Genomic DNA, 17315 nt, shown 5'->3' with positions numbered 1-17315 from the left:
CACAGAACTGGAGTGAGCAGGAGGCTTCCCTCCCTCCTACCCGCTCGGGGCGACTCTGAGATCTTCTCAAGGCTACAAAGTTTCAATTATAGAAGGTAAAAAATCCCAGAATAATAAAAAAAGAAAAAAAAGGAGAGGTTGGGAGCTTCCATCACCAGGGGGCTTGGCCAGCCTGAAAAGAGCCCTCAACCCCTCACCCAGACTGGCCAGGCACCCCAGTAGGGACCCTCCACCCTAAAGGGATGTGGCCAGCCTGAAAACAGCCATCAAGTCCTCACCCAGGCTGGCCAAACCTCCATGGGGTGAGGGTCCCCACTGGGGGGGCTTAATCAGCCTGCAAACAGCCATGAGCCCCTCACCCAGGCTGGCCAGGAAACCCAGTAGGGACCCCCACCCTGAAGGGGGTGTGACCAGCCTGCAAACACCCATCAGCCCCTCACCCAGGTTGGCGTGGCACCCCAGTGGGACCCCCAACCTGATCCAGGACAACCTTCAGGGCAAACCAGCTGGCCCCCAGCCATGCACAAGGCTTCTATCCTATATAATAAAAGGGTAATATGCAAACTGACCCTAACAGCAGAATGACTGGGAATGACCAGTCACTATGCACATACTGACCACCAGGGGGCAGATGCTCAATGCAGGAGCTGCCCCCTGGTGGTCAGTGAGCTCCCACAGGGGGAACTCTGCTTAGCCACAAGCCAGGCTAATGGCTGCCAGTACAGCGGTGGTGGTGGTGAGAGCCTCTCCTGCCTCCTCAGCAGTGCTAAGGATGTCTGACTACAACTTAGGCCTTCTCCCCGCTGGCAAGTGGACATCCCCTGAGGGCTGCCAGACTGCCAGAGGGATGTCTGACTGCCAGCTTGGGCTCAATCCCCCAAGGAGCGGGCCTAAACCAGCAGGTGGACATCCTCCGAGGGGTCCCAGACTGCAAAAGGGCATAGGCCGGGCTGAGGGACCCCCCCCCCCAAGTGCACAAATTTTTGTGCACTGAGCCTCTAGTACAACTATAAGACAAAATAGTTATCATCCAGAACCACAGGAAAGCTGGCTGAGTAGAAGTTCTACAACTAGAAGGAAAGAAAAAATTGCATTGAGACCAGACAGGAGGTGCAGAGGCACCACGAACAGAGGTACGGAGCCAGGCGCAAAAGGTGGCTGCACCTGGGTGCGTGGTTTTTTTCAATTCTTGAATGCACTGAACTCGTTTACAGCAAGACTCTGGGGTCCCAGACTCCTACTGGGAGAAACAGGACTGTCTTGCGGTGGGTGAGAAAGCGAGGGTAGCTTTCTTGCAAAGCTGATTGCAGGGATTATTGTTACTGTGGGGGCGCAGGACTCAGGGATGTAGAGACACGGACTTGCGGAGACACTACGAGTCACGGAGATGGCTGACGACAACCATTCCTGTTTGCTCCTCCCTGGTGATTCTCTGAGACCCTGCCCCACTCAATTTACATCCCCACCCAAGCTGCATGCAGCAGCACAAAGGAATGACCTGCCATTTTGCAGCCTAACCTAACAAGCTGCAGCTGGGTCAGAGAGCTCCAAAACTTCCAAACCCCAAAAAAGGGGAGAAATCTGCTGATATCTCTGTAGCTCCAGCTGGGTGGACTCATAAAGTGGTAGATTTGGAGATCCAGAAGCCAGGGTACCCAGTGGTCAGATACCAGATTTCAACTCCTCACATCCATAAGGGACACACTCAAGAAGCAGACTCAAGTGCATGGGTGCGTGCATGTGTGCGTGTGTGCGTGTGTGTGTGTGTGTGCACGCGCGCGCCCATGGGTGCATGCTTGAGTGTGCAGGTAAAAAAAAAAAAAAAAAGAAGCAGACTCAGTGAGCACCAAAGCCCCACTGAAGCAAGTCCTACCCCATAAGGTTATCTCCAGCACAGCAGTTCTTCCACTATAGACACAGCGGGTCCTTGCAATCAGCCAAAAATGTGGAGACAAAGAAATATGTCACAAATGAAAGAAATGGAGGAAAGCAAACTAATGGAGGACATAGAGTTCAAAACCACAGTTATAAGGTTACTCAAGAATCTTCTACGAACCTCCGAGGAACTAAGTGAGACCTTTAAGGATCTTAATGAGAATGTCAAAAAAATGGAAAAGGACCAGTCAGAAATTAAACATACACTGACTAAAATTAAAAATAATATACAGAGACCCAACATCAGACTAGAGGATCCAAAGAATCAAGTCAAAGATTTGAAATACGAAGAAGCAAAAAAAATCCATCTGGTAAAGCAAAACAACAAAAAAAATCCAAAAATAGGAAGATAGTGTAAGGAGCCTCTGGGACAACTTCAAACATACCAACATCTGAATTACCAGGGTACCAGAAGAAGAGAGAGAGCAAGATACTGGAAGCTTATTAGAAGAAATCATGACAGAAAACTTCCCCTACCTGATGAAAGAAATAGAATTATAAGTCTAGGAAGGGAAGAGAACCCCAAATAAGAGGAATTCAAAGAGGACCACACCAAGACACATCACAATTAAAATGCCAAGGGCTAAAGACAAAGAGAGAATCTTAAAAGCAGCAAGAGAAAAAGTTAGTTACCTACAAGGGAGTACCCAAACAACTGTCAGCTGATTTCTCAACAGAAATATTCAAAGTGATGAATAGCAAGAATGTAGAACCAAGATTATTCTACCCAGCAAAGCTATCATTCAGAATTGAAGGTCAGATAAAGAGCTTCACAGATAAGGAAAAGCTAACGGAGTTCATCACCACCAAACCAGGATTATATGAAATGCTGAATGATATATATATTTTTTTAATATATTTTTTTATTGCTTAAATTATTACAAAGAGTATTACGTATTTCTCGATATTCTTTAAGAAGAGGAAGAAGAAGAAAAAGGTAAAGATAAAAATTATGAACAACAAAGTGACAACAAATAAATATCTATCAACAAGTTAACCTAAAAATAAGTCAGAATAAATTGGTGAATAAATTGGAAATGGATTGCAGGGTAGGTGACGAGATTCCCTGCCCTCTTAAAGGTGGTTTCTCTTGAGGGGTCTACCAAGAGGCAGTTTAAAGGTGTGTTAACCCTTTTACTAAAAACACTAGATGCCTGGAGTGGGACTGCTCACTGTGACCTGCCCAGTTAGAAATCTGTGATCAGATCACCCAGTGAGGTTACAGTCCATGGAACCCCTTTTGCTTCCACACCAACACGGTACCATGATTAGTCCCAGAAATCCCCAAGTGGCTGTGGCCTTCTTAGAGCCACCAGGGCAATCTTGAGGACAAAGGACAGCCTTTCCTCCCAGCATACTTTTAGGACTGATTTGATATGGCCCCTGCCAGCATCACTGAGGGGGGCAAAAGGTCAGGCAGACTCCTGACCTCCCTCTTCACAGGCCACTATCAGTCTCAGTCTGTCCGTGGTCAGAGTTCCCTTCCTTTGGGGACATCCTCATCCCATTATATGTCAATGGGTCCATTATTAGTAGACACAAGAGGAAAAACTCCCCAATGGTGAGTTTCACACCCTGTGGGTCAAATGATGCAGCGTCAGCCACTATGCCAACCAAACCCCCTCTGAGCAAGATTCTGATGCTGTGGGCACACAGGCCTGCTCATGAGCATGCATGTTTGTAGCAATCTCAGGGTCAGTGGAGCTGAGATGTTGCAGAACCCATGCAGCAAACTGGGGAGAGAGTGAATTGCAGCTCCACTTCGAAGCCATTCACCAAATAAGATTGAAATATAGTTCATGAATGTGCCAAAAGCCACTTAATAAAATGTTTTTATTAAAATTAGTTTTCTATTCTGTTTTTCTATGTATCTGAACTACCGGAGAGAGCACCATCAACTTAGGAAGTTCTTGATGAGTATTTGTTGAATGGGAACACCCCAAAAAATTCCCACATGGATACATGGATTGGATCTGACAAGTGAATGTAGAGAGAAAGCTCTTCCAGCTGCCCTCCTTCTGCAGGACTGTAGGGCAGGGGTGAGAGGTGGCCTGGGAAATGCTGAAGGCTGGCAAGGTAGGATGACAGGGCAGGACCTGGTCTCTAGCACACCTAGACTGTCACATCACTGGATTTTCAATCCCAGGAGACTCTCCTTCAAGCACTGCACCGGGGGCAATGCCAAGAGTAATTTTGTGATGTTGAGCAGAACAGTTCTCTATTTTCAATTAAAGTCCACTTTGCTTACCAGAGGAGTGGGAGACTACTTAATGTTTAGAGGCACGTATCAAACCATTGGTCAAGGCAAATAGAAAAAGGAAAGAAAAGAAAGTTTTAAGAAGAAAGGGAGATATACAAATGATGACTCAGCAAAGGATTACTGCAACCAAGCATGAAAGTTAAGGCCTAAATTTTCTCACAGCCAAGAAAACAAGGAGAAAACGGACTGGTAAGCATTATATAATTTTCTTTATTTTCTGTAAGTGGTAGTGGGATTAAGCTCTGCCCTGAGGGGAGTGTGTTCATGTTTATACTGTGCATAAAGGACAGTATCTTTAGATATAAAATTGTAGAAGACAGTCATGTACTTCACATGATTTTTTCTCCGTATGTAATGGTCGCCCTTTAGTCAGGGAATAGTAAAAATTTATAGGACAAGCTCAAATTCTTGTATTCCCCTTCGAAGCTTCTCCTCTGCCTGTTTTTCCCCTGACCTTACACCTGATCCTCTGTTCAGAGCTCCTCTCTCTAAATGCATCTGCCTGTCACTATTCTGCCTCGATCTAGGATTGAGGCAACCACATCCCTGAAATTCACTTCCCAAATCTTATAAGCAATAGGGGGAGCCATGCAAGTTAGCCCCTGTGAAGGTGGCATAAATCTAAAGATACAGGATTCTCATGAGGGTCTAAAGATAGTAACTACAGTTCATCCAGGCTTCCCAGGACCTGGAACAAGAGGGACATATGGATTCAAGGAGATTCTCCAGACAGCCTTTCTCACTCCCTCACCGGCTAAGGGCTGGCAGTTCCCTTCACCCAGGGATATACGATGACGACATCTCTTGCACAGGGGACCTAATGAAACCAGGGGCTCCAAGGACAGACGTTTGGGCCTTAAGCAGCACATTCCCCTTGGCCGTCAGGAATGGGGAGGACTGAGCAAACTCTTGAGCCCCCTGTTTGCCAAATCCCTCCCGAGGCTGGCTTTAAAAAAAAATTTTTTTATTGCTTAAAGTGTTACAAAGAGTATTATATATGTCTTCTTTTCTCCCCTTGACCTTCCCCTAGCCTCCCATACCCCTCAGTGTCTTGTGTTCATTGGTTATGCTTATATGCATGCATACAAGTCCTTCGATTGATCTCTTACCCACCCATCCAACCCTCTCCGGCCTTCCCGCTGTAGTTTGACAGTCTGTTCAATGCTGCTCTGCCTCTGTATCTATTTTTGTTCAACAGTTTATAATGGTCTTTATTATCCATAAATGAGTGAGGTGTGAGGTATTTTTCTTTCATTGACTGGCTTATTTCACTTAGCATAATGCTCTACAGTTCCATCCATGCTGTTGCAAATGGTAAGAATGCCTTCTTTTTTACAGCAGCATAGTATTTCATCGTGTAGATGTACCACAGTTTTCTAATCCATTCATCTGCTGATGGACACTTAGGCTGTTTCCAGATCTTAGCTATGGTAAATTGTGCTGCTATGAACATTGGGGTGCATATATCTTTTCTGATTGATATTTCTGTTTTCTTGGGATATATTCCTAGAAGTGGGATCATGGGGTCAAATGGGAGTTCCATTTTTAACTTTTTGAGGAAACTCCATACTGTCTTCCATAGTGGCTGCATCAGTCTGCATTCCCACCAGCAGTGCACCAGTATTCCGTTTTCTCCACATCCTCTTCAGCACTTGTCATTGGTTGATTTGTTGATGATAGCCATTCTGACAGGTGTGAGATGGTACCTAATTGTTGTTTTGATTTGCATCTCTCAGATGATTAGTGACTTTGAGCATGTTTTCATATGTCTCTTGGCTTTATGAATGTCCTCTTTTGAAAAGTGTCTATTTAGGTTCTTTGCCCATTTTTTAATTGGATTGTTTATCTTCCTTTTGTTAATTTATATTAGTTCCCTACAAATGTTGGAGATTAAACTCTTATCGGTGATAACATTGGCAAATATGTTCTCCCATGCAGTGGGCTTTCTTGTTGTTTTGCTGATGGTTTCTTTTGCTGTGCAGAAGCTTTTTATTTTGATGTAGTCCCATTTGTTTATTTTCTCTTTAGTTTCCAATGCCCTAGGAGCTGTATCGGTGAAGAAATTGCTTCGGCATATGTCTGAGATTTTGTTGCCTTTGGATTCCTCTAGTATTTTTATGGTTTCCCATTTACATTTAAGTCCTTTATCCATTTTGAGTTTATTTTTGTGTATGGTGTAAGTTGGTGGTCTAGTTTCATTTTTTTGCATGTATCTGTGCAATTTTCCCAACACCATTTATTGAAGAGACTGTCTTGACTCCATTGTATGTTTTTGCCTCCTTTGTTAAATATTAATTGAGCATATTGGTTCAGGTCAATTTCTGAGCTCTCTATTCTATTCCGTTGATCTATATGTCTGTTCTTGAGCCAGTACCAGGCAGTTTTGAGAACAGTGCCTTTGTATACAGCTTGATATCTAGTATTGAGATCCCACCTACTTTGTTCTTCTTTCTCAGGATTGCTGCAGCTATCCCAGGCTGACTTTTGGACCAAGAAACTGGTTGGCCTATCTGAGCTGCAGTTTTCCTCTGCTGCCTCTTGCAAAGAGTGAGGACCCGAAGGTCATGGCTCAGTGCATTACTGGACAGGAGGCTGGTGCTGAGATCTCTGTGGAGCCTGGACTCTGACTCCAGGATTGTGCCCAAGGGAGAACCAGGCCTGGGTGTCTGTGCCATGTTGAGGCTGGAGGAGAGGCAGTAGGTTGGTGGGAAGTGAAGGTTGGCAAGCATCTCCCTGCCTAATGCACTGAGTGGCATGTGAGCTCCCGGGCCTCAATCTCTATCTAAATTGCTCTGTCAAGGCTTCTCCCTGTTAAAGCTGCAGGAGTCAATGGTCACACAGATTCAGATCCGTAGGGCCCATTTCAGGGGCAAACAGATCTCAGAACTGTTTTCAGTCTTTGTTACTTGCCATTTTGTCCAAAGTCATTGTGGTCTAAACACTGATCACTTGTTTCTCAAGTCCATAGAAAGGCAGACCAAGTAATTTAGAATGGCAAGTCCACCTTGCTCTCCAGATGGGAACCTTGAATTTAATGTACATGTAAGTCAATGGTCCCCTGAGGGAGTATAGACCCAGGGGATTTTCTTCCACTACCAGAGGGGAAACAGCTACCAAAGCTTGCAGTGTTCAAGGCCCTGCTCCAGCTGGGTTCGGCACCTGGAATTGCAGGGCCTCATTCCTGCAGGATCATCTTTCTGTGGAGCCCTAAGGCTCTCCTGTTCTCACTCTCAGCCATGCCCACGCCAGAAGATGGGAACTTGGGGTACCGGCTAATGGCCTAGCATTCGCATTCCCCAGCCTTCCTTTGTGTCCTAGGCCACCTGCTTCCCTCTGTATGGCCATCAGAGATCCACCTGTGCCGGATCACAGTCAGAGCTGGACTTGTATTTGCAGGTGGCAAGGGCCTCTGACCTGGAAGGTTGTTTGTCATAATTGTGTAACTGCCCTGTGCATTAACATGCCAAATATCAGAAATTCATACCCATTAACCAGGAAGAGACCCGATGTCATCATGGGGATGTCGGGAAGTGAACTTTGCAAAGTGATGTTGTCTTTGTAAACCTGAGTACCACCTCATGTGGCTCTTCAGAGGAGTGCCAGCAGAGCTACCTGGAAGGCTTGGCAGAGTCATAGGTTCAAGTTGGTTCCACTCTGGACCCAGTTCATCAAAAGCTCAGAGACATTCACTGTTTTGAGGTCCCTAGGCCTGTGGTTGGCAAACTGCAACTCACGAGCCACATGCGGCTCTTTGCCCCCTTGAGTGTGGCTCTTCCACAAAATACCACGTGCGGGCACGCATGTACAGTGCGATTGAAATGTCATGGCCCATGCTCAGAAGTCAGTTTTCGGCCTAGGCGAGTCTATTTTGAAGAAGTACTGTTGATATTTGGCTCTGTTGACTAATGAGTTTGCCAACCACTGGCCTAGGCAATCCAGATGTTTGGCCAGTTTTGGAAACCACTGCTCAAGGAAATACAGCCATCCTAGCAGCTCTCTGCCTGCCTTTTACCTTCACAGGGAGATCCAGAAACCAGGGGGCCAGGGCTTCTCCATCCGTGTATCCCTTCACAAGGTGAAGGGGGTCCTGCTGAACTCCACGGTGTCAGATGCCAAATAATCTCCTTCAGCTGCTCATGTCCCACTAGTAAAATGCAACTGCTGACCCAAATCCTTCCCTCTGCATTTCCAGGGTCTGACTGCCTCCTGGCTTCAGGCAATGGGCCTGGGTCTGGAACATCTCTCCTGAGTGCCAGAGAAGGTGAGGCACCGCACAGGTGAACCCTGAGTGGGGAATTGTGCACATGAATTTGGGATCTTTGTGCATGTGTGAGTGTGTGAGTTTCTGTAGAGAAACCAGGATACCCAGCATCCTTCTGTTAGCAGCCTCAGCCTATAACTCCCACCCCCCATACCCAGCCTATATCCAGGTGCCTTACTATGCACACCACTCACTGAGGATCACTGGCTTCAGGTGGTGTCAGGGCCTCTGGGTGAGGTACGTGCATGCTTGGTCATGGATAAAGTGTCCACAAGTGCCCTTGAGCTGAGCACTATGACCCCTGGGCTCAACAAAGATTGGGTGGGTGATAACATGATCTCCCTCCTGCAGGTCCTGACTCTTATTGTCAGTACTGTCCTTCCCTTCAAAGCCTTTATCTGGCCTTTGAATGTAAGGCTACTCCAACCCCAGTCCCCATTACAACACCCAAGTTTATTTTCTTATTGGCAGTTGTGGACATCTGAAATCATCCTGACCGTTTACTTGTTGGATTTTGTCAGTGTAGCAAAGTCATTAAGAGGATGCTGGTGCTCTGGCTGGTTTGGCTCAGTGCATAGAGCATCAGCCTGCAGACAGAAGGGTCCCAGGTTGGATTCCAGTCAAGGGCACATGCCTGGGTTGCAGGCTTGATCCCCTGTGGGGGGTGTGCAGGAGGCAGCTGATCAATGGTTCTCTCTCATCATTGATGTCTCTCTCTCTCTCCCTCTCCTCTCCCTTCCCCTCTGAAATCTATCAAAATATATTTAAAAAAATAAAAAGAAGACGCTGGAGCCAGACTGTCTGGGTTCACACCCCATGGAGCTGAGGTCCTGAGCAAGTCACACACACTCTGGGCGTTGGTTCCCTTCTTGGTAAACATGGAATATGAATAGTGCCCCCCTCACAGGGCTGTGAGGAATAAATGGACTGACACAAGTAAGGCAGCCAGAAGAGCACTGGCCCTGATGAATGCCGTGCAAGCATTCCTTCTTGGTGTTACTGTGATTAGTATGATCACTTGAGCCCATAACAGGGCTGGGGACCACCTCAATCTCCATAACTGTTGAATGAATAAATGAACAAAGAAATAAATGAAGGAACTGCAGTCCTCCCCAAAAGTGTGTCCCCACAACCTTCTCTGGATCTTGACTCAGCTCCAAGTTGGAACCAAGAGGGAAGCTGCGCGACTTATTTTGGAATATGGCTCTGGGCACAGCTTCCTTTCTTGGGTAATTGGGTTTAGCTGGGCAGCAGGAGCAGTGGCTTCATGCTGCCCTCTGCTGGTGTCTCTAACAGGGCTAGCAAAGTCTGAGAGGCAACATGGGGGCCAGGTGAGTGGTGGGGTCCTTGCATGCAACTTCAGATGTTCTTGCTTTCTTCCCCTTCTGTCCTGATTGCTATGCCCATTAGAATGCATTTCCTATATGTCCCTCCCCTGTAGGGCCAGGTCCAGACACACTCTTCCACTGGGTGAGCAGACAGCCCTCATGTCCAGCAATCCCTGGAACTGGTGGAATTCTTTGGTCCTTGTCTGTGTGTCTCTCATGTCCACACCTTCACCGTGAGCTCTTCAGAGTGCCACCCCATCCTCCTCCTTATCTGCCCGCCTCAGATCTCTGTGTCTAAGCCAGTGATGGCGAACCTTTTGAACTCAGCATGTCAGCATTTTGAAAAACCCTAACTTTGGTGCTGTGTCACATATAGAAATTTTTTGATATTTGCAACCATAGTAAAGCAAAGATTTATATTTTTGACATTTATTTTATATATTTAAATGCCATTTAACAAAGAAAAATCAACCAGAAAAATGAGTTTGTGTGTCACCTCTGACATGCGTGTCATAGGTTTGCCATCACTGATCTAGGCTGATGTCAGAATCCCTACAAGGACAGGACTGGCTTGTGGAGGCTGGATGTGTGGGCCTCCCCTTTAGCTCCCTCTGTGTATCTCTGTGAATTTCAACCAGAATCAAGCTCTATGCTGCCCTCTTCTCCGCCCTCAGCATCAGCCAGGGGAGACTGTGCACTTCTCTCAGAACCAGGTTCCTTTTTACAACATTGCTAAGTGTTTACCTCTGACTGTTGTGGTTCAGAGGAGTTCAGGCTGAGGACCTGTAACTAAGGGAACTTGAGAGACTGCCCTGGGACCCATGAGGACACCTAGGAGGGCTCAGCCCTCATAGAGATGGTGGGGATCTCCTGCAGGGTCTCCAGTGGCGATGACATTGTTGTCCCACTAGCTGTCAGTCTGTGTTGTAACTGACCTTGGGCTTCCTGGAAGCCTAGCTGATGGAGGCACCGGGATTATCGAAGGAGACACAGAAGATGCCTTCACTTGCTCACTGATGCACCTCAGTTGCTCTCCCTGGTTGGGTTCCCTCAGGTCCTGCAGAGCCATGTCCTCTTACACCAAGAACAGCAAACACTAGCACACATGTTACCCCTCTCCTCCCCCATATCAGCAGCAGACATGGCTACTCAACTGCCATATACTCAGCCAGGATGAAACCCTGGGGCCATTTTAACCCTGCAGTGACTACCAACGGATCTGAGATGGTGTGTGTAAAAGAACCCACTGCCCAGCTCTGCCTGGTGCTTCTGCCAAGTTCAGCTTCTTGTTCACTTAACGAACCATGGCGTTGGCAGCCACAAAAGCACTATCAGATTCCATAGGAGAGTTGCCTGTGTGACCCTTTACCCGTCAAGAACATCCTCTGCAGAGGAAACTTTGACCACCTGTGCTTACCCTTTCTCCTGCTCTGTCTGCAGGAAGCCACCCATTGTCTTCACTATCAGAGAAGTGCAAACAAGGATCCTGGAATGCTGTGAACCTTGAACCCATGCTATGGACCAGAGTTATGCTCCGATTGTCTAGTCCAGACAATGGGGGCTCAAGTTATTTCCTGATCAAATAGTCTCAGAGTAAATCCTTCTAATATTTACTGACCTTTAAGATAGTCTGTCTGTTACCACAATTACCTGCCTAAAAGCTAGATGTGTATCCAATCCTATCTAATAAAAGAGTAATATGCAAATTGACTGTCACTCCAACACACAAGATGGTCGTCCCCATGTGGTCAAATATAGCCTGCAGGGGAGGGCAGTTGGGAAAGATCAAGCTTACAGGGGAGGGCACTTGGGGAGACCAGGCCAGCATGCTGAGGGCAGTGGAGGGCAGTTAGGGGGGACCAGGCCAGCATGCCAAGGGCAGGGGAGGGTAGTTGGGGGGAGGGGGGGACCAGGCCTGCAGGGGAGGGCAGCTGGGGGGAATTGGGCTGGCAGGGAACCAGTTAGGCGTCAATTAGGCTTGCAGGGGAGTGGTTAGGGGTGATCAGGCTGGCAGGCAGAAGCAGTTAGGGGCAATCAGGCAGGCAGGCAGGCGAGCAGTCGGGATCCAGCAGTCTCTGATTGTGAGAGGGATGTCTGACTGCCTGTTTAGGTCTGATCCTGATGTTGGATTGGGCCTAAACGGGCGGTCGGACATCCCTCGAGGGGTCCCAGGTTGGAGAGGGTGCAGGCTGGGCTGAGTGACATACCCTCCCCCACCCCACCCCCTGCAAGAATTTCATGCACCGGGCCTCTAGTATTGAATAAAAAGCTGGTGAGGCCTGGGCACTGGTGGAAGTCCTTTCTCTTGCATTGGGCTTGCCTGCCTGGTCCCCAATATTTCCAAATTATTATTTCTTGTCTCATCTCTTTCATTTGCGTGCAGCCCCTCCTCCAGATCCTGAACCCTGAACCATGTGGGACATGGGGAACATTCACATCTGGCGCCTCAATGAGGGACATCTAGAAGAGAAGACTTTGCCTAGAGCGAAAAAAACAAAGATTCACCAGATAGGTGGCAACAGCGAATAGGTGGGGACATTTTAATTCAGCAATTAGCTTATGAAAATGCTAATGTTGATTGTAAGAAATGCCTTACACCTGGTGCCAAGGAAAAATAGTACTATTACAGAAATGATTTGAGCGTGTCAGCATGAGGGGTCAGGGACTTTTCAAGCAAATTTACTCACCACTGCTGTAACAGTGGGGAATAAAAGGTGTTATAACTGTGGAAAAACAGGACATTTTAAAAAAGAATGTAGGTAACCAAGAAGGACACAAGGTGGCGCTCTATAGAAAGGCATGAACATCCCATCTCCTGAGTAAATCAACACAGATTCAAACTCTCTGCGTCCTAGGTGCCAGAAGGGCCACCATTGGGCCGGTCAATGTAGATAGAAATTTCATAAAAATGGGCAGCCATTAGATCAAGACATAGGATATGGCCAACCACAGGGAAATGGCCAGAGGGGTTATCCCCAGTCCTGTCATCAATAGGGGAAATCTGCCCTGAAAGGCCCACAGTGGACTCCCTGATTTGAGCCTCTCCACAGAGTGCAGGCCTAGATCTTAACAATACTATAGTGGTCACTTTGACACCCCCCCCCCCCCCCCCCCCAATATGGTTCGGTGAGCTGTTCCTACAGGAATCTGGGGACCTGTGCCACCGGGAACTTTAGGATTAATCTTAGGGAGAAGTGGAAACATAAAAGGATTAAATGTTTTGCCTGAGGTCATAGATTCAGACTATGAGGGAGAGATTAAAGTTATATTAGAATGAAATCATATTATGCAAATTACTCCAGGACAAAGAATTGCTCAGATACTACTTTTACCTTATGTTCAGCAAGGAAAGGCTATAAATAGGAAAAGAGGAATGCAATGATTTGGAAGCTCAGGCTTCTATTGGATACAGGAAATTAGCAAAACCTGTCCTATGATTAATTTAAGAATAGAAGGGAAAATGTTTAAAGGCTTAGTAGACACTGGAACAGATGTCAGTGTTATCAGCAAAGAATTCTGACCTCCTAGTTGGTCCATGGTAGAAGCTATGGGCTCAGTTAGGGGGGTGGGAGTTCCTGATAACATACAACATAGTGCTGCAGTCTTAAGGTGGCAAGGTGAGGAAGGACAGACAAGATAGTTTCAGCCCTACATTGTCTCTGGAATTGCAGTTAATTTATGGGACCGATGTTTTAGAAGGTTTACTTGTATTATTACGGGCAAAGGACAGCAGTTAATAACTCAGATGGGATATCAGACTGGTCAAGGCTTAGGAAAAAATAATCAGGGAATTAAAGAACCCATCCAAGCTGAAGGAAACCCAGGAAGATGAGGATCAGGATATCAACCTTTTTAGGGGTGGTCACTGCTCAGTCTTCTCACCCTCATGCTGATCCTATACAATGGAAAAATGATAAACCTATACGGGCAGCCCTTAACCAAGGAGAAATTAGGTCATATTCATGAATTAATACAGTAACAAATAGAAGCTGGTCACATAGAGCCTTCCAATAGCCCTTGGAATATGCCTATATTTACTATACCTAAGAAGGTGGCAGGAAAATGGAGATTGTTTCATGATCTTAGAGCAGTTAACGCTACTATGCATACCCTGGGAGCTTTACAGTCTGGACTCCCAGCACCTTCGCAAATCCCTCTAGATTGGTCTCTTATAGTAGTAGATCTTAAGGACTGTTTTTTCATCATTGCCTTGGCACCTCAAGATAAACAAAGATTTGCATTTTCAGTGCCATCTATTATTAATATAGAACCCATGAAAAGATATCAATGGAAGGTTTTGCCTCAAGGAATGGCCAATAGCCCCACCTTGTGTCAAAAACATGTGGCTCAAGTTGTTCAGCCTTTAAAGGATAAATATTCCCAATGTTACATTATTCATTACATGAATGACTTGCTCTTAGCAAGTCCACGGGAAGTGATGGTCCCAATTAGGAAAGGAGCTCCCCAAATGGGGCTTAAAAATTGCTCCAGAAAAGGTACAGAAAGAGAAGCCTTTCAAATATCTGGGAAGCATAATTGAAAACCTATGCATGAGGCCACAAAGGGTGGAAATAAGGAAAGATTGCCTTAAAACTTTAAATGTCTTTCAGAAATTATTAGGGGACATTAACTGATTAAGACCTTATCTAAAAATCTCTACAGGAGAAATGACAAATTTATTTAATATACTTAGGGGTGACTCTAACCTTTCCTCACCCCAAACATTAACAGATGAAGCTACAAAGGAGTTGGTAACAATTGAGCAGGCAATCTCCTCAGCCCAAGTAGCATGGATACAGCCTGAATTGCCTTTATTGGGACTGATTAACCATACTGCAAATAGTTCCACAGGAGTCATCTTCCAGAATAAAAACTCTCCCGCTATTATTGAATGGGGCCACCTAGGGCAGTGGTTCTCAACCTTCTGGCCCTTTAAATACAGTTCCTTGGGTTGTGACCCAACCATAAAATTATTTTCATTGCTACTTCATAACAGTAATGTTGCTACTGTTATGAATCATAATGTAAATATCTGATATGCAGGATGATCTTAGGCGACCCCTGTGAAAGGGTCGTTCGACCACCAAAGGGGTCGAGACCCTCAGGTTGAGAACTGCTGGTATAGACATACGTGGCCCTGGATTTGGTGGCCTTTACATTTGGTCCATCTAGTCCTGTGTTAGTAACACATTATTACAATTATGTTAGTTTTATAAAACATTTTACCAGAAGAGGACCAACTCCATTTTTTTAAGTAATTTTTCTGACTGTTCTAGCTTGTTTATTCTATCATAAGACCTTCTGATGAGGTCCTCCAGCCTCACTCTTTTTTGGAACTGAGTCTTTGGAGAACTCACATCCCTCTCGTCCTATTCCTATCCTGTCAGGCCTTCAGTGGCCAGGGCCAGGCGTCCTGGGCTTGCTCAAAACCCAGCAGCACTTGTACCCTCCCCTTCCTGCCCTGATCCAACCCTCTGGTCACAGAACTCATTCCCTTGGCCTGAAGTTGTCATCTGACCTTTGGCTGTGACCTGACCCCAGCCGCTTACATGTGAAATGAAGCATTCAGGGAATTAATAAAAGTGCAGAGAGGCTGGCAGTGGAGTCACAGTGCTATTTCCTCAGGTCAACGGGCCTAGAAATGTCTTGAAAACACTTTGTTCAACCATACAAACAGGCTTACAAATAGGAAATCAGGATTTCATTCACTCAACTCTTTCATTTTTTCACTGTCTTCTTGTGAAACAAATATGAAAAGTACCGTTTTGCTCATGTGGCAAAGTACCTGTTCCTTGTGAGTCCAGGTTGTCAATAATCACTTTATTTATTGTGAGTCCAGGTTGTTTGAGTCAGGCAGCCTGAGAGAGACTGTATTGCTTAGGTAACTGAAAGTCAGGTAGGTTAATATTCAAATTTATGCAGTAAACGTGGGCTACATATGCTGCAGTGACTACCTCCATATCGCACTCAAGGTCCAGGTAGAACAATCCAAGTGATCTTCAAGAGCAGCGGTTTTTCCCACATTTGCTGAGGTTTCGGGAATGCCGGGTTACACAACATGTTATAACCAGCAATGCTGCTGTGCCCACCATGGCAGCAGAGAATAGGGTGTTTCAGACAGTGCAACTGCCCTTATCTGCTTCTACCCAGAAGCGACACAGGTCACAGGCCAGCCTTCATAAGGTCTCTCAGATTGAAATATTCACAGACACATAAAAGCTACAACAGTAAAGCCTATGAGAAGACACCTGCTATTGGCCATCAAGGGGCCTAATGGACACGGCATGGACAATAATAAGTGTCTTGGTCTCTCAGTAGCTTGGTGATTGCACAAAATCATGACTCTCTATTCTCCTGGTTAAAAGATTTTATAATCATCTACTCATTTCAAATCTTGTTGAGTGCCTCTATTGTGTGCAGGAACACAGTTCTTCAGCTTATCCCTCATATCAGGGATGTTCAGGGCTTATAGCATCTATGAGGGTATGATGAGGTGCCTGGATAGGTGTTTAGCTTATAAATATGTTGTCCCCTCTAGTAGATAGCTGGGTTCTTGGCTCTAGTATATAAACACTGGTAGCTTGAAAAAGTCAAGCACTACATTAAGCTTGAATTAAGGATATCCTGAAGATGAGAGTGATTGAGAATATTCTGAACTTCAGCAACTCAGTTCTCGGTGTTTTTTATCTTTAAAGATAGAAGATCCTAACACCAGCAAACATCAGTTAATGCTGGGAAGTGGGTTGGTTGAGGAGCAGGAGGGTTGAGAACCAGGAGGTTATCTGAGAATATACTATTGATCTGAGCAGGGACTTCCCCATGGAGCTGCTGTGGTTGTCACCCTCCCATGTGGAAGGACCCCAGGCTGCTCCCAGGATATCACCTGTCACTGTGAGGGTCAAAGCATCTCCTGAGAGGTCAGAGTCACGCAGTCCTGGCATCCAGGCTACTATGCTAGGGACCAAGACTACTATGGGTGGGGCTGGGCTAATGCTGTTTAAGGCCCGTGTTCACCTCTGCCCATGAATGTGAGTGTAGGAGAGGTCTCTGTGCTAAGAAAGGGTTAAAACCTGAATTTTTGAAATACTTGCCTTAGTCCATGGCTTTCCTTGGGCTGTGTCTACAGAACCAAAATGACCCTCCTTACTTGTTCTCTGTGCTGGAGAGTGAACCGGACCCTGTGCTGAGGTGGATCTAAAGCTTCTCCTAGGGCTGGGGGTCTCCATATTCCTGGCCTTCAACCCCACAGGACACATCTTTTCTCTCTATTGAGTCAGTTATACCATTTCCTTCTACTTTTGCCAAAGAAATAGGTTACCTTATGTGCTGGGATGGGAAGTGGTCACTTTTAGAAGGACTGCCAGACCACCATGACCTTCCATGGGTCCCAATGGCCATACTGTGCTGTGGGGTCCACCCCCAGGCCTAGTCTATTGGGACAAAGGTGGGCATCTGAGACAGGCAGATTCACTTCCACAGGAATTTTGACCTGATATCAAGCAAGCGTTTCTGATCTCTGTGTGACACATGA

Source organism: Myotis yumanensis, unplaced genomic scaffold, assembly GCF_028538775.1.
Source record: "Myotis yumanensis isolate MYYU_CA2020_CCGP unplaced genomic scaffold, mMyoYum1.0.hap1 SCAF_13, whole genome shotgun sequence".
NCBI classification, from domain to species: Eukaryota; Metazoa; Chordata; class Mammalia; order Chiroptera; family Vespertilionidae; genus Myotis; species Myotis yumanensis.
This window is presented reverse-complemented; position numbering follows the sequence as displayed.